The following is an 18,991-nucleotide window of genomic DNA, read 5'->3' on the forward strand; positions in this document are numbered from 1 at the left end:
CAGAACCACTCAGCCACTTGCTCACTTCCCCTGCCGCCTTCTCCTCCCCAACTCCTGGAGGAATGGGGAAGAGAATCAAAAGAATGCAAATCCCATGTGTTGAGGTAAGAACAGTCCAGTAACTAACGTATAAACTGCTACCACCAATAATAATAATGATAAGGGAAGTAACAAGGGGTGAGAATACAATTGCTCACCACCTGCTGACCAACACCCAGCCAGACCCAAGCGGCAGTCTGGGCTTTCTGGGTAAACTCCCCCCAGTTTACATACTGGGCATTATGTCCTGTGGTATGGAATACCCCTTTGGATAATTTATCTCAGGTGTCCTGTCTGCTTCCCTCTGGCTTCCTGTGCCCCTGCTCACTGATAGAGTCTGAGACTGAAAAGTCCTTGATTAGAGTAAGCATTACTTAGCAACAACTAAACTTCATCGTGTTATCAGCATTGTTCTCAGACTAAAGTCAAAACCACAACACTGCACCAGCTAGTAAGAAGGAGAAAACTGCTACAGCTGAACCCAGGACACACCGTCAATGAGGAAAATGGTCAGGGAACAGTAAGTTTCACCTGTTTAGCTGCATACATGTCCATCTGAGGCTACTTTCAAAGTAGAAAGGATTGGACACTCTCCAGGTATAAGTCATCTGACCTAATTTGAATGTTTGTTTTAGGATGAAATAAATCAGCTTCTAAATATACATTAATAATGAAGACTTGTTCAAATAAATCTTTCATAGAGTGTCTGTTAAGAGTGTAGGAACATTCCCTTAAGAATCCGTAAGATATTTCTAAGTATTTATAATAATTCTGCTGTAGCAGGTGCCTCAGGAAAACAGCTGGCATCAATATAATTATTGTGAAGAGTTAGGAGGCCTATATGACCTTCTGAAAGTGGGTTACTTGCACAACATGGGAGAAAGGAAATTTTCCTTAGGTACAAGGAGCAGAATGGAGAAGTGCTGGATCTAATGTAACATCTCAGAGAAGCAAAACATATACAAAAGGGGAAGGAATATTTTCATTAGATCGGAGATGCGAAGATATTATTCGCTGAACACAAAACCAAAACAAATGTAAGAAAAAATTGTTCCATGATATTCTAAAACAGCAGCACTGCAGCTATGACAAGTTGTTCTGTACTTTTTTTGCCAGACAGTCTAAATTTAGAGATGTTACTGATTTTTATAATATTCATGCACAAATAAGTACTTTAATTACTATGATCCAGGTAAAATAGAATTTCATAACCACGAGGGTAAAAAGAATCCTAGCACTGATATCTATCTAGCAACATAAAAAAAAAAAAAAAAAAAAAAAAAAAAAAAAGAATACGCCAATAATAATGCAGAAAAGCAAAAATACACTCATGGTGTCTTCTTGTATTTAGAAAAAGTCAAGATGGTATATTCATATCAAATGATTATCATGATGAAATACCTCCCACTTCCACAGTAACTCTGGAAGTTGTTAGCAGCTACTAAAACTAGACATTTTTAAATGTCTTGCATACTGTAATTTTGAAAAAGATGGCTGGAGAGCTCTCTAGACAATTGACATTGATTTTTCAATAAGTCTTGGAACACTAGGAAAGCTCCACAGGACTGCAAGAAAATGGGTCAATACTTCAAAAAGGCAAGCAGGATGAGCCATATAAGTTTATGTCCATAACCTAGCTTTGATCCCAGGAATACACTGGAACACTTCATGCAGGGGTCAAAGACTAAAGGATTCAAAACAGATAACACAGATAATATAAATTAATACTGTTTCACTGAAAACAGAATTTATGAAATTTCTAGTTTTTCTTCAGACTCTGTGCCTGACATATGTCATAGCTCTGATGCAATTCTTAGATGTATGTCAGTATTCTACTTCATGTTAAGAAAATTTAGAAAGAAAGAACTTCCTGTGCTACTGAATCACAGAATCACAGAATCACAGAATCCCAAGGGTTGGAAGGGACCTAAAAAGATCATCTAGTCCAACCCCCCTGCAAGAGCAGGGTAACCTACAGTACATCACACAGGAACTTGTCCAGGCGGGCCTTGAATATCTCCAGTGTAGGAGACTCCACAACCCCCCTGGGCAACCTGTTCCAGTGCTCTGTCACTCTTACAGTAAAGAAGTTCTTCCTGATGTTAACGTGGAACTTCCTATGTTCCAGTTTACACCCATTGCCCCTTGTCCTATCACTGGATATCACTGAAAAAAGCCTAGCTCCATCATCCTGACACCTACCCTTTACATATTTGTAAACATTGATGAGGTCACCCCTCAGTCTCCTCTTTTGCAAGCTAAGGAGACCCAGCTCCCTCAGCCTCTCCTCATAAGGGAGATGTTCCACTCCCTTAATCATCTTTGTGGCTCTGCGCTGGACTCCTTCAAGCAATTCCCTGTCCTTCTTGAACAGAGGGGCCCAGAACTGGACGCAATATTCCAGATGCGGCCTCACCAAGGCTGAGTAGAGGGGGAGGAGAACCTCTCTTGACCTACTAACCACTCCCTTTCTAATGCACCCTAAGATGCCATTTGCCTTCTTGGCCACAAGAGCACATTGCTGGCTCATGGTCATCCTCCTATCCACCAGGACCCCCAGGTCCCTTTCCCCTTCACTACTTTCCAGCAGGTCGACCCCCAACCTGTACTGGTACATGGGGTTGTTCTTCCCCAGATGCAAGACTCTACACTTGCCCTTGTTAAATTTCATCAAGTTTCTCCCCGCCCAACTCTCCAGCCTGTCCAGGTCTCGCTGAATGGCAGCACAGTCCTCTGGTGTGTCGGCCACTCCTCCCAGTTTTGTGTCATCAGCAAACTTGCTGAGGGTGCACTCAGTTCCCTCATCCAGGTCATTGATGAAAATATTAAACAGCACCGGTCCCAGCACCGACCCCTGGGGAACTCCACTAGTCACAGACCTCCAGCTAGATTCTGCGCCATTGACCGCAACTCTCTGCCTTCTTCCTTTCAACCAGTTCTCGATCCACCTCACTACTTGATCATCAAGCCCACACTTCCTTAGCTTATCTATGAGGATGCTGTGGGAGACAGTATCAAATGCCTTACTGAAATCAAGAAAAACTACATCTACCGCTCTACCATCATCCCTCCACCTAGTCACTTCCTCATAGAAGGCTATAAGGTTGGTCATACATGACTTCCCCCTCATAAAACCATGTTGGCTGTTCTTAATGACCCCCTCATCCTTGATATGCCTAGTGATGGAGTCAAGAATAAGTTGTTCCATCATCTTTCCAGGGATGGAGGTAAGGCTGACCGGTCTATAATTACCCGGGTCCTCCTTCTTGCCCTTCTTATAGATTGGTGTGACCTTTGCCATCCGCCAATCCTCAGGCACCTCGCCCATTTCCCACGACTTACCAAAGATGATGGAAAGTGGCCTAGCAATGACCTCCGCCAGCTCCCTCAGCACCCGTGGGTGCATTCCATCTGGACCCATCGATTTACAGATGTCCAGTTTGCATAGCTGATCCCTAACCCAATCCTCATCTACCAAAGCAAACTCCTCCTTTGTCCTGACTCCTTCTGGGGCTATAGAAATCCGAGGCCCTCGGGGAGAGTCTGCAGGAGTAAAGACAGAGGCAAAGAAGGCATTCAGCACCTCTGCCTTCTTTATATCCTCTGTCTCCAGGGTACCCACTTCGTTCAGCAGTGGGCCTATATTGCCTCTTGTTTTAGTTTTATTTGCTATGTATTTGAAGAAGCCCTTTCTATTGTCTTTAACCCGACTAGCAAGATTGAGTTCCAAGGAGGCCTTAGCTGTCCTAATTGCCTCCCTACATCCTCTAACAACTGTCCTATATTCCTCCCAAGCGGCCAGCCCCTCCTTCCATAATCCATAGATTCTCCTTTTCCACTTGAGTTTGCCCAGCAGCTCCTTGTTTAACCACGCCGGTCTCCTAGATCCCTTACTTGACTTCCTACTCATTGGGACGCTCCGATCCTGAGCTTGGAAGAAGCGGTCCTTGAATGCTAACCAACTATCTTGAGCCCCTTTACCGCCTAGTACACTTTCCCATGAGACTTCCCTTAGCAGTTGACTGAAGAGGCCAAAGTTGGCCCTTCGGAAATCCAGAACTGTGGCTTTGCTAGGTATTCTATTCCTCCCACACAGGATCCTAAACTCCACCATCTCATGGTCACTGCAGCCAAGGCTGCCATTGACCATCACCACTTCGACCAAACCCTCCTTGTTGGCGAGTACTAAATCTAGCAGCGCTGCTCCCCTAGTTGGTACGTCCACCATTTGCATTAAGAAATTATCATCAATGCACTCGAGGAACCTCCTAGACTGTGAATGACTGGCTGTGTGAGTCTTCCAGCAAATATCGGGGTAATTAAAGTCCCCCACGACGACTAAGGCATGTAGTCGCGAGGCTACTTCCAGTTGCCTGTAGAAAGCCTCATCAACTCCTTCGTCCTGATCAGGAGGTCTGTAATAGACCCCCACAACTGTATCACCCGTGCCAGTCAGCCCCTTGATTCGTACCCACAGACATTCCACTTGCTCCTCATCCGACCCCGGACAGAACTCAATACATTCTAGTTGCTCTCTCACGTAAAGAGCAACTCCACCACCTCGCTTTGCTGACCTATCTTTCCTAAAAAGGACATAGCCATCCATGACCACATTCCAGTCATGTGAACTGTCCCACCATGTCTCTGTAATCGCCACTAGATCATAACCTTTAGCCCGCACACAGACTTCTAACTCCTCCTGTTTATTCCCCATGCTGCGTGCATTGGTGTACAGGCATTTCAGGGAGCCAGTCCTAGTACCCTTTTTCCCCTGCGGGACAGGGTCTAAAGAGCTATCCTTTCCCACAAGTGAAACAAGAGATTGATAGTCCTCCTTAGCCCGCCATCCTTCAATCCCTAGCCTGTTCCTCTTGGGCTTGTCCCCAACAGGCCCAGTTAAATCCCCTCCCCCCTTCATAACTAGTTTAAAGCCCTGTCAATAAGCCCTGCTAACTCCTGCCCCAAAACCCTTTTTCTTCTCTGGGACTGGTGTATCCCGCCTGTCACCAGCAAACCAGGTGTCCCATACAGCAGCCCGTGACTGAAAAACCCAAACCCCTGCCTTTGGCACCAGTCACGTAGCCATACATTAACCTGCAAATAATTCATCAACTAATTTTTCATATATGACCTCCAGAAACAGAGAAAGAGACATATTAATAGCAACTGAAGTTTTTACCTTTTTCTCCTGGAATGTCAACCTACAGTAACACTGATTTTTATTTTTTTATTTTTCTGAGAAAGTACTATGGTTTTAAAATTATTTGTACCTTTTTATTATTATTTTACTATGAATTTTATCTGGTGGATTTAATAGGGATTGACTTGGGATTTTTTCTTGTTTTGGTTTTGAATTACTGTTTGATAGGGCATACAAAACTGATACCTTTCCAAAGGTGCCAATATTCGATAAGTTTTTCAGCCACTTTTCATGCAGTGGGTTCTCAATTTCAGACAACTTTAGTAGGCTCTTTTTAATCACCTTCTGATTGTAATTTGTCTTCACAACATGCATGAGTGACTAGATCTATATAAAAGTGGTGGTATGCATACTGTGTATGGTAAGCACATAACAGATACAAATTACCCTTTATCTGAACCTGCACATACACCTTTTTAAAGTCCATCTATTACTCAACCTTTCAAGGTCATTCAAATCTTTCCATATGCTATTTTAATCTTCTGCATTAGTAGCACCTCACATCACCACATAATTAGAATATTTCATTAGGAAACTCTTTTTTTTTTTTTTTTTTTTTTTTAGCCAGTCACTAGTATCAGTCACCTTAAAATGATCAAAGACAAACTAAGAAGTTTTACTGAAGTCTGGACAGATTAGAGCTGTCACAGTTCTCTTGACTCAAGAAAGCTCTTATATTATTCTGATAGAATCTACCTTTGGAAAAATTATTTATCTGTCATGTCTCTCTGTTTTTAATTGCTGTTTAAAATTGATGTTGTGTAGTGTCAAGGTCAAATTAATAATTTTTGCTCCCTCTTCTGCACATTAGTATTATATTTGTTACTTTTCCAATGAAATGGTATCCACCATGAACTAATATTTTTAATTAAAAACCTTTGTCACTGGGTTGATGACATCATATGCAAATTCATTTAACCTTCTGAGAGACAGATGATACAGAAATCCTAAATATTTTTCATTAAATCACCAGTTTTCAGTTCTAATTCCCCTGAGGTATTGTATTCTGGGCCTTATCCTAGCTACAATCTCTACTCATATGTCTGCATTTGTTTTCTTTTGTATAAAAGAACATTCAATGTTTTGTTTATTTAAATTTACTTTGTAAACTTAAACTTGATATATGTTTGTAACTCACTAATAACTCAGACAATTTTCCTTGATGATCAGCAATTTCCCACTGATTTTGGGGTTTCTGCGAACCACCAGTTTACTGGTTATTTTCCTATGAGATTTACAGATCTTTTCTCCAAGCTACTTCAATACAGGTACTTATGTACTCCCTTCAGAAACAAGAAAATTTTGGCAACTGTGAGGGATACAAATGTTGAATCCTCTTTGCTTTCAAGTTCTTCTGACTAAATTGCTTCAATAAATGGTTTTGTTAGCTTTTTAGAGTATTCTTGTTTGATAGAAGCAATAAACAATAACTATGATCTTGGTTTTAGTTTAACTTTCCAGAAAAGAAAGTCAGAAATATGAGGGCTTTGCCATTATTTGTGAAACATAATGGTGCAGTGAAATTTCCATATTGGTATTTCTTCCAGTAGCACTATCTCAGTAACTACTTAAAAGATACTTTTTTTTTCAGAAAACTTCACAGAGCATCTGCTTCATATACCATAATGGGGAAAGCCACAAGGTACTCCATAAATCTCAGTAATGAAGTCTGTATTAAAAAAAAATTGTTCAAAATTACAAGGTCAAGCAGAGAAGACAGAACCATCACAATTGTCCTGGCTTCCTACATTTAAAGGCAATTTAAAAGGTTAAATTCCTGAAAAATGCTCTGTGCTATAAAAGAAAGATAAAAGACAATCAAACAAAAACATTCTTTGCTGATAACATTAAGGGAATATTACTCCCTATGACCCAAACTTGTCAGCCAATTTAAGTCCAGGAGTAGCATGCACATGTTGTGTCTGTTTCCTGACTTATCTCTGTCCATGACTGTTGGCTGTTATTTCATGGAAAGTAAACCCACTTCTGCCCTTATCCTTACCAGGAGCTGTAAAGTTACATTCTAAAGGAGGAAAACATTCATTATTATCCTATTGATGATGAACAAATGTCTTGAAATGGGGACTTAATTTCAACAAACTGAAAAGAAATAAAGACAATACGTATCAGTCATGTCAACATTATCATTACTGAGTTTTCTTTTCATACCAAACTGCTGAAGAAATTAGTACAATACAAAATCAAATTGCCTATTATACTATTAACAGGGAATTATCATCAATCCATTCTGTTGTCACCAACTTTCACTGACAAATCCACTTTTTATTCTTACACTGTATTAAGAGTAACCTTTTACCTGAAGTACTAGAATTCTTGGTACACTGATTTCTACCAAGGAACATGTTTCCATAAAGACAAAATAAGGTCATATCCTAAAAAGAAAAACATGCTTAAAATATAGGTCACTTATCCTTTACTTATTACTTTTCCCTGAAAAACTTGATGACGATGGTGATTAATTTCCTAAGACCCCGATTTAGTGCTGTGCTCAGAAAGACTAAGTTAACACCGGTAACACTGATTTCCTGCAACGCACCATTAGCTCAATTCTACTATTCTACTATTCACACTACTGTAATGCAGTATCTACTTTCAGTGTTCACCGAAAAAAAAACCCAAACAAAAAAAAAAAACCAAAAAACAAACAACCACCCAAAGCCAAGCCTAAAACAACAACAAACAAACAAACAAAAAAAAAAAAAAACAAAACAAAAAAAAAAAAAAACACAACCAAAACCAAACCACAACAAGAACAAAAAACAAAACAAAACAAAAAAGCCCACCCTGGAGTAGATGAAATTCTTTAGTTATTGGAAAGGGTTTGAAATGGAATCATAAGGATGATTAAGGAAAACAATTTTCACCGTTACCACGAACATTCAATCTATTTACTTTGTTAAAGAGAAGATTAAGAAATTATTTAAACGCTGTATAACTGCCTATGTGGTGAGTAGATTTGTTAGATTTTTCACATTCACAATGGAAATTATGAATAGAAGCAAGTTAATGTAGGCATAAAGAATTCTAAGGATTCCTTGAGTAACTGATATGTGTATATTTTAACACTGCAGTAAATGTATAGTTTATAACGTTTCATTAAGTATAAATGTTTGGAGCTTAACACCTGGAAGTAATGCCAATTTAATTTAACAAGGTAACTGATTATTGAAATATTTTTTGCAGCCTAATAGTATTTTCATGTCTCAAATTAATTTTTAAAAAATCAAGGTAGGATTTTTTGTGTTTAGGAATGGCACTCCTGAAGTCCTGTTCCAGGGTTACTTTTGCCTCTGTAACTTTGGTCAATATGCATTGAGATAAGCAAAATAATGTTCCCCAGTAAAATTATGCCAGCCACAGCTGACTGTTTACTTGTGCTTGATCCAAACTTTAAAATGCTTCTGCTATTCAGGAAAATGTGTAGATGAATTACTGAGGCTCAGATTCAAATAATGTTAACATTAATCTGTTTGCAGTCTTGCAGGGGACTGTCAACCCTCTGATCTTGTATTATTGATGACATTTGAATATGATTACCAACTGTTACTTGCAGTATATTAATGGTTCTTTTTTACTCACAAGCATTCATGATGGGCTTTTTTGTTTTGTTTTTGGTTTTTTTTGTGCTTTTTTGGTTTTTTGTTTTTTTGGGTTTTTTTTTTTTTTGTCATTTGTACTTCACAGAATCACAGAATCCCAAGGGTTGGAAGGGACCTAAAAAGATCATCTAGTCCAACCCCCCTGCAAGAGCAGGGTAACCTACAGTACATCACACAGGAACTTGTCCAGGCGGGCCTTGAATATCTCCAGTGTAGGAGACTCCACAACCCCCCTGGGCAGCCTGTTCCAGTGCTCTGTCACTCTTACAGTAAAGAAGTTCTTCCTGATGTTAACGTGGAACTTCCTATGTTCCAGTTTACACCCATTGCCCCTTGTCCTATCACTGGATATCACTGAAAAAAGCCTAGCTCCATCATCCTGACACCTACCCTTCACATATTTGTAAACATTGATGAGGTCACCCCTCAGTCTCCTTAATACTTAAAACTTAAGTTGCAATTTTGTAATTTGTACTTTTCTAATTATAATTAAGAGAGACAGTGTGGAAGAAAATTATGTTTGGCTTGAAAAACATGGATACATTAATAGATTTTATATTTGCAACAGTATCTACTTCTTAATTTAGGTTGCAACCTTACCCTGGATAGAAAACTCTTAAGAACCAATCTGCTTGAGAACAACTGAATATATCTTGTCAACACAAAAGACACAAGAGGCAAGCTAAAATTTTGCATACACAGCTGATTTCACTCTCAGGGTGTCTTACTGGAAAACACATCTCTGTTAAAGTTCACCACCAGTGATGACCTCTACTTTTCCTTATTCACAGGTAGAAAACTTTCCTGTGTTGCCAGTTGTTTTCATTTTCTTAAAAAGAGGTATGCAGGGTCCAATTTATTAAGATCCTTACACTTCTTAATTAAAACTCAACACTGCTAGAAGGAATCTTACATAGGAACAGAAAAACCCAATGTATTATCTAAATATACAACCAGAAAGATATATAAGACTGATGAAATGGATCAGTTCAATGTCCATATTCAGATTTTGACTGCATCCTTGTCTTTACTAATAGAATCATAGAATCATAGAATAGTTAGGGTTGGAAAGGACCTCAAGATCATCTAGTTCCAACCCCCCTGCCATAGGCAGGGACACCTCACGCTAAACCATCCCACACAAGGCTTCATCCAACCTGGCCTTGAACACTGCCAAGGATGGAGCATTCACAACCTCCCTGGGAAACCCATTCCAGTGTCTCACCACCCTAACAGGAAAGAATTTCTTCCTTATATCCAATCTAAACTTCCCCTGTTTAAGTTTTAACCCATTACCCCTTCTCCTTTCACTACAGTCCCTGATGAAGACTCCCTCCCCAGCATCCCTATAGGCCCCCTTCAGGTACTGCAAGGCTGCTATGAGGTCTCCACGCAGCCTTCTATTCTCCAGGCTGAACAGCCCCAACTTCCTCAGCTTGTCTTCATACGGGAGGTGCTCCAGTCCCCTGGTCATCCCCACGGCCCTCCTCTGTACTTGTTTCAACACTTTCATGTCCTTTTTATGTTGAGGACACCAGAACTGCGCACAATACTCCAAGTGAGGTTTCACAAGAGCAGAGTAGAGGGGCATGATCACCTCCTTCAACCTTCTGGTCACGCTCCTTTTGATGCAGCCCAGGATACGGTTGCTTTTCTGGGCTGCAAATGCACACTGCCGGCTCATGTTCATTTTCTCATTGACCGGCATCCCCAAGTCCTTCTCCGCAGGGCTGCTCTGAATCTCTTCTTTGCCCAGTCTGTAGCTGTGCCTGGGATTGCTCCGACCCAGGGGTAGGACCTTGAACTTGTCATGGTTGAACTTCATAGGGTTGGTATCAGCCCACCTCACAAGCATGTTGAGGTCCCTCTGGTTGGCATCCCTTCCCTCCAGGGTATCAAACGAACAACACAGCTTGGTGTCATCGGCGAACTTGCGGAGCGTGCACTCAATCCCACTGTCCATGTCAGCGATGAAGATGTTGAACAAGACCAGTCCCAACACCGATCCCTGAGGGACACCAGTCATTACTGGTCTCCAGCTGGACATCGAGCCATTGACCACAACTCTGTGGATGGCCATCCAGCCAGTTCATTATCCACCAAGTGGTCCATCCATCAAATTGATATCTCTCTAATTTAGAGACAAGGATGTTGTGTGGGACAGTGTCAAACGCTTTTCACATGTAATGTACAGGCATTTATTAGAAACCATTGATTTCCAAACAGGTTGATGATATATTTATGTTATTTCAGTTGGAAATAAATTATATTCTACAAGGATGTAGTTGTCTCAAATACTGAGGAGACAAATTTATTAAATGTGTCAAAAAAGGACTTAGAGCTTTATTCTAACAAATATTGCTAATACTATTTTAAGGAGAGGTTTTATTATTCTTTTCATTATGACTTCTTGTGTAATTAGGTGGGCAATGTTCTGTTTTTATGAATATCAAGTAAATCAATTTGGCAATCAACTACCTTGTATATGAGAGCTGCTTTATATATCCTAGGATAGCCATTCTTACAAACACAGAGTGCCTTCTATATTGACTGAGGTAGAGTACAGAAATACAGGAACTGATAATCATCTTGGTTAGTCTAAATCCGTAACAGCATTTTTCACTCTACTGATAGGCAAAAATAAGTTTCTGTCAACATTTTAAGATCTCCTTTATGTGTGAGGGGACAGAACATGCCTAAAATCCCTGGCAGTCAGAGAAGTCAGTGAAGACTAAAGAAAATCTGAAATGTCAAAAGACAGAAAGAAAGGATTAAGTTGCTTATCCACAGGTACCTAATCCCATTTAAAACATCTTACAAGTATACATATCTGCACAGGGAGAGTAGGTACAGCAGAGACCTTACATGATATCTGCAATCTCTGCAGCTTCTTGAAGTGGCAGCTGATAGGTGGGTGGTATTTTCCACAGTGCATTAACATTAGAAATCTTATGTCAGGTGAATGCCCCAATGGTGTTCAGGCATGCAAATAGCTCTCCATGACACAGTGACTGAAATAACTCATCTAAACTAAAATAGTTGCTCCCAGATAGGCATCTTGTGTCATCTGACTTCTCGTAGGATATCTAAGACATGTACGTGGTACTGTTAGATGTGACACTGGGCCAGTGGGAGACCGTAAAGTGCTAAAGCAGTAGCTGGAGGATTGGGCAGATAGATACCCTATATGATCAGCCCTAGTACAGTGGCCTGGGGAACACCACTTGTGACCAGCTGCCAACTGTATTTAATTCCATTCACCACCACTCTTTGGGCTTGGACATCTGAACAGTTTTTTATGGCTCAACTCTGAGACTTGGAGATTCAGATGTGGCACCGTGCCTGATGCAGAGTAACAATATTTTGGGAGGGAACAGAAGATACTCTCCAATAGAATATTCATATAAAAAGGATGTGATATAAATCAGAGCCTTGGGTGACATGGTCTAGTGTGATGCATCCCTGCCCATGGCAGGGTTGTAGGGACTAGATGATATTAAGGTCCTTTCCAACCCTAACCATTCTGTGATTCTGTGAAGATCTGATGTGATAGTGACCATTTGAATTAAAAAAATAAAAATTGGATACCTGCATATGTGAATTCATATATAAAGTAGTTAGCAGAGTCTTTTAGAAATATCAAGAGAACAAATCAATATTTGAGATTGCAGAAGTCTTTACAATTAAAAAATTGGACTCTCAAGTGTAGCAATTCTTTGATAGCAGTTTGACTCACTTTAATAATCTCTTTAAATCCAACACATAATTTAATTATCCTTAGAAGAATCTGAATAACAACACAATCTTGATTGGTTTTAGTTAACTCATTAAAAAAAAAAAAAAAAAAGTGGAACTTGTTTGTGAAATTCAATAAAATGTTTTAAAATTAAGCTGATTTGCTGAACAGCCAACCACAGTAGCAGAAACATCACAGAAGCAATCTATCTCAATTAACATAGAAAACAAAAGAGTTTGAAAATTTCTTCCTCAGGGAAACAGATCAAGGGAGATATATTTTGCTTTCTGAACATTTTAGAGAATTGCAGCAAGTGTTCTAGTTAGAAGATATTAGAAAAGGCAAATTGTATATTCTGAAAGTAGTATTGAATTATTTTGTTACAGGCATTGGACTGTGTTTTATTATTGGGTACTATATTATACAATACAGTATACATCATTATGTAAATTTTTAAAGGTTTTATTATTGTATTCAATCCCTATATATAACAGACAAAACATTCCTGTTTGTAAAGAACAGTCTAGCATATGGATTTCAGATATCTCCACTATTTTGATATTTTTATTTATATATTGTGTAGAATATTGATAATAGAAATAATTTTCTATACTTCTACTCTGATATTCTCTTATATTCTAGTATTCTATTTCTAGTTCAATTACATCTATAATAGAAATAACAAGGTAAGAAACGATGTATCAAACTCAGTGCAACAACGTAGCAAATGCAGTGTAACAATGAAGTGAACGGTGCAACAGTGGAGCTAACTCAATGTAACAATGTAGCAAACTTGCTGTAACAATATAATAAACTCGTGTAATGAACACAATGGAGCAATGTAACAATGTATCACAGTGTTAACAATGCAACAGTGCATCAAGCACAATGACCCAGAGTACACTATATAATGCAATATATTCCAATATAATGTAATGTAGTAAATTAAATATATATAACAATATAATATAACATAATAATGCATATCAGACATCTGTAAAGGCAAATGGATGAGAAAATAGGAAGAACAAATACTCAAGTCTGAAAAGAATATTCCAAGGGTGTAATTGACTTTTGGACACTTTACAGTAATAACGTTTCCTCTAAAATCCTGTTTCTTTGTAAATGTATTGACTGATTCATTAAGAGGAAAAAATGAAATATCTGCCCAATGAAAAATGGCAAGTATTTAAACTTGGTGTAGAATTAAATGTTTATAATGACAAGTTACATTATACATATTCAAAGGGTGGAACACTTATATGTTTAGAATATGCATATATCTAAAATAAAATTGAAGCCACCATATTTAAAAACAACGTGAGACTACACTTTCTAAAACTTCAATTTCAAATAATGTTCAAGCTCATTTTTTATTTTTTTTGACATCTGGAGTATTATTCCTATAACAAGCAGTGCAAAGCTGAGAGAATTGCAGTAATACAGCTTTTCAGTTTCAAGTGGTCTTGATAACTGAAAATATTTTCACTGTTTTGATCTTCAGGCATGTGATAGTATTTAATGTTTACAGAATTTTGTTTGCAAAAAATATGCACTAATATCTGTTTGGTCGCTTTACAAAGCAACTTCATTTAATGATATGGAAATGGAATTGCAAAACAAACAAATTCAGGATATTGTGAGAAGGGACATATCTGAAATGTCTTGAGAACTGTCAGTCTGTTCTGAGGCTCAGTGGATAGCCACTTATCAATTTTAATCTTCAAGTTATTAAGAAAACAGGAGAACATGACAAAGATGGGGGAGGAGAAGAGGAAAATAACAACCATATATTCTGTTTTGTGTCAAATTTCATAGAGTGCTGTGAAATAATATTGCAGGATGGTTATATTTTGCAAAATTGTCCTATTTCAGAGTAGATTTCAGCTTGAGTAAACATCTAAAAGTTAAATGCTTCACTAAATTAAAATAATGTCTATATTTGCCATTGTTTGAAAATCTCGGCTCTAACTCATGCTCGAAAGGAGAGAATAACAGACAACTGTGCAAGTTAGAAAACATCTGTTATTAAAATTTCTTTTGCCCAGCTAAATCTTTAGCTTACAGTTGCTAAGGTAGTAGTACTGTATGTTTACTTTTAATTTCCTATGAATCTAACCTGTTTAATGTTAAGGTCCCTCTTTATAATTCCCACCAAAAAATACTCTTTACAAAAGTGGATAATCCTTTATTTGCTGTTTCTTTAGTTAGTTTTCCTTTTATCATAAGCTTTTGCACAGCAGGTTTTGCAGTCAATAATTATTTTTGGCAAAACATGTATGTAGTAACTGGGTTTCTTAATGTATGTTATTTAGCTCATCTATGAAACGCCAAAGCAGATAATATTTTTAAATCATAATGAAGAGTAAGGCACTGAAATTACTTGTGTTATGACTGTGAATTTTTAAGTTTTTACATATCTTTTCCAACAACTTCTTTTCAGCATTTAAATGTACCTGTGCCTCATACCATTACTGCAAGTCTATGAAATTATAGTCTGACATTCAAATCAAAGCAAGATTTGGAGATCACGAAAAGAACAGTGATTATTATATCTTTAAATAATTTATCCCAGAGCCCTTCCTGAAATAAATCAGCTTGAGTATAAACTGTTAATTTGGATTGCATCTAATTTTTATCTGGTAACAACCTGCCAATGTGTTTTACATTTCTTTGAATATGCTGGCTTGGTTCTCTCAGAGCACCCAATTCTCATAAAAACTCAATGGAAAGGAGTGCCTTTAGAAGCTTCTGGAGGAATATGCTTTCTATATGCTTTCTATTAAGCTAAAGTATTTATGTAGATTCCAGAGGAAGATTTTCCAAGGCACCTGTTTCTGTTTATGGAAAAGACAAGATGATAATGCAGGAGGACAGGTTTATGAGGCAACCTAAAAAGTATAAAGAAGCTATAGGGCAAAGACAGGTGAGATAAGCCTTATTCGGTCTCTAAAATGATTCTACATATGCCGCCCTATTTATAAGCTCTATAACATTTACCAGACAACACATAACAGAATGTGCATGAGATATGGGTGACTACTGTAAGTTACTCAAGGTATTGATCAAACCCAGAATACTGATGATCACTCCTTTTTTTGATGATTACATTATCAAGTTTCTTTCAGGTACTTTCTTACTACAGGATATTATTCTGTTCTTTGTAGAACAACCTAACCATAGAACCACAGAAGTGTGTGGGTTGGAAGCGACCTTAAAGGTCATCTACTTCCAACCTGCCTGCCAAGGGCAGGGACACCTTCCACCAAACCAGGTTGCTTAAAGCCCTGTCCAACTTGGCTTGAACACTTCCAGGGATGGGACATCCACAGCTTCTCTGGAAAACCTGTTCCAGTGTCTCACCACCCTCACAGTAAAGATTTTCTTCCTTCTATCTAATCTAAAGCTACCCTCTTTCAGTTAAAAGCTGTTACCCGTTATCGTATCACTATATGACCTTAAAGAAGTCCCTCTACAGTTTCCTTGTTGCCCCCCTTTAGGTACTGGAAGGCTCCTATAACATCTCCCCTGAGCCTTCTCTTCTCCAGGCTGAACAAGCCCAGCTCTCTCAGCCTGTCTTCACAGGTGGGGTGCTCCATCCTTCTGATCATCTTCATGGCCCTCCTCTGGACTCACTCCAACAAGCCCTTTTTATGTTGGGTGCATATCTGGACACAGGGCTCCAGGTGGGGTCTCATGAGGGTGGAGCAGAGGGGGAGAATCACCTCCTTCAACCTGCTGGTTAAGCTCTATATGGTTGGTTTTCTGGGCTGCAAACACACATTGCAGAGTCACGTGGAGCTGCTAATTAACCAACATCCCCAAGTCCTTCTGCTGGGTATTCCCCTCAAACCAGTCCCTGCCCAGACTGTATTTGTTCTTGGGATTGTCCTGACCCAGGTGCAGGACATTGCACTTGGCCATGAACATGAAGTTTGCATGGGCTCACCTCTCAAGCCTGTCTAGCTCCATCCAGATGACATCCCTTCCCTCCAGCATGTCAACCACACTGCGCAGTCTGTCATTGTCAGCAAACTTGCTGAGGGTGCACTCAATCTCAGTGTCCATTTTGTCCAGAAAGATGTTTAACAGCACCAGTCCCAGTACCGCCCTTAAGAAATGACACTCATTACTGATATCCACCTGGACATCAACCTGTTGACAACAACTTTTTAAGTGAGACCATCTGAACAACTTCCTTATTCATCAAGTGGTCCATTTGTCAAATCCATGCAGCTCCACTTTAGAGATAAGGATGTTATGTGGGACAGTGTCAAATGCTTTGCACAAGTCCTCGTAGTTGATGTCTGTTGCTCTTCCACCATTTACTAATGCCATTGCTCCACCATAGGAGGCCACCAAAATTGCCAGGCACAATTTGCCCTTAGTGAAGCCATGTTGGCTGTCACCAATCATGCATTTTCTGCATTACACTAAGCTCAGAGATGCAAGATGATTTTTTTTTTTTCTCTGCACTCCTATGTGTATTTTTAGGTAACTTCATAAAGAATAAAACGTAGGAAGCTGAACTCGCAGAAAGACATACTAACAATAACAATACTGATAGTAAAAATAGGAAGAAACAACAACAACAAAAGAGAGAACTGAAAATTCAGAAAATACAAGTGATCCACCATACAACTGCTCACCACCCACTGACTGATACACAGCCCGACATGAGTGGTGATTGGTCCCTTCTGGGTAACTCCTCCCAGTTTATATACTGGGCATGATGTGCTGTGGTGTGGAATACCCCTTTGGCTAGTTTGAGTCAGGCGTCCTGTCTCTGCTCTCTCCTGGCTTCTTGCACTCCTCCTCACTGGCAGAGCATGAGAAACTGAAGAATCCTTGATCAGGGTAAGACTACTCAGCAATAATTAAAACATCAGTGTGTTACCAGTATTCTCAAGCTAAAGCCAAACCACAGCACTGTACCAGCTAATAGGAAAAAAACTAACTCTATCCCAACCAAAACCAGGACAATGATGTATCTCAAAAAAAAAAAAAAAAAAAAAATTAAAATTAAAAAAAAGCATGTTTGGAGAGAGGGAGGTATAGCTGACTTTTTTTTTTGTTGTTGTTGTTGTTCGTTTTCATAATTGCTACACTTTCTTTTTTTCTTCATGAGTACATATTAAAAAATAGTGTTCAGGATGGCATCCCTCGCAATATCTTGGTTGGCTGACATGCATAATATACTGAACTACTCTATCCTATAATGTCTAAACAGCCTTTTTCATCAAAGCAGTCAAAGCCAGATCTTTGATAAAAAGCCTCAGTAGGAGGCTGGGTGGTGTGGAACTGTGGGAGAGAATACAAAGTAGCTAATGTACAGGAATTTTCTCCCATCTTCATCTCTCGTGATGCAGACTGAATCCCTTCACCTGTACAAGTTCTCAAAAGGCATGTTCTAGATGAAATACAGTGTATTCGATTAATTTTTGTGTTCCAGAAAGGAATTGTGGCAACCATTACACACAAAAGCATTTAGATAGATGAGAAAGTTCAGCTGATGATTCTGTGAAGTTAAAAAGAATGAATCATCTTTTGACTGCTATAGAACTACTAAGTCATCATAAAGTAAATTTCTGCTTCTTTTCAGACGGATGTCTCGTACTACTAGACCTAAGAATCAGGAACAATGAGGCTTTACATGAGCAGGTTCAGAATACTCAGTTCTTTAGAAAAAAATGAATAACATGCTGACACTCTGTAGGTTGAGACTACAACACCATAATATACTCATGCAAAATATTGATCCTTCTGGTTGAACAGCACCCTGCAGGCTTAAAGCAATTTCACTGAGTGCATTACTAAGGATAAAGAAAGCTGTTGAAAAGTATCTGTAACTTACACTACAGAGCAGAAATTTAAAGTAGCTACAGCTCTAAACACACATACTAGGATTTAAAGAAGTGGGGCAAAGCCATCTATTAAATACAGTGTTGCCATTGCTGGTGGCAGGCAGCAGGTTTTATATTTTCACAATTTTACTTTTCACAATTTTGAGACTGCATATACATTTTTCTAACTTGTTTAGCCAAAACAGGAGCTAATGAATACATATGTCATCAAACTTATAGCTTTTTACAATTTTGTTCTTTGAACATGTTTTCCTGTACTAGATTTTCCTATTCCAACCATATTATAGAAAGGCTCCACAGGAGAAGCCAGGAGCCAAGGTGATAACACGCAGCACAGTGACTGCACCAACCACAGAAGGTCAGTGATCATGACAGATTCTCTCAACGTGACAACTGAACAAGCAAGGTAACAAGTCAAGTTCAGGATCCATCCAGGAAGCCCAGTGACAACGCCCAGATGAGCAGAGAACAGGACACCTACATCAGAAATGAACTTAAATGGAGTTTCTGGGATGCGAGCAGAGGATGTCAG

The sequence above is a fragment of the Lathamus discolor genome, chromosome 5 (assembly GCF_037157495.1).
Source record: "Lathamus discolor isolate bLatDis1 chromosome 5, bLatDis1.hap1, whole genome shotgun sequence".
In the NCBI taxonomy this organism is placed as follows: Eukaryota; Metazoa; Chordata; class Aves; order Psittaciformes; family Psittacidae; genus Lathamus; species Lathamus discolor.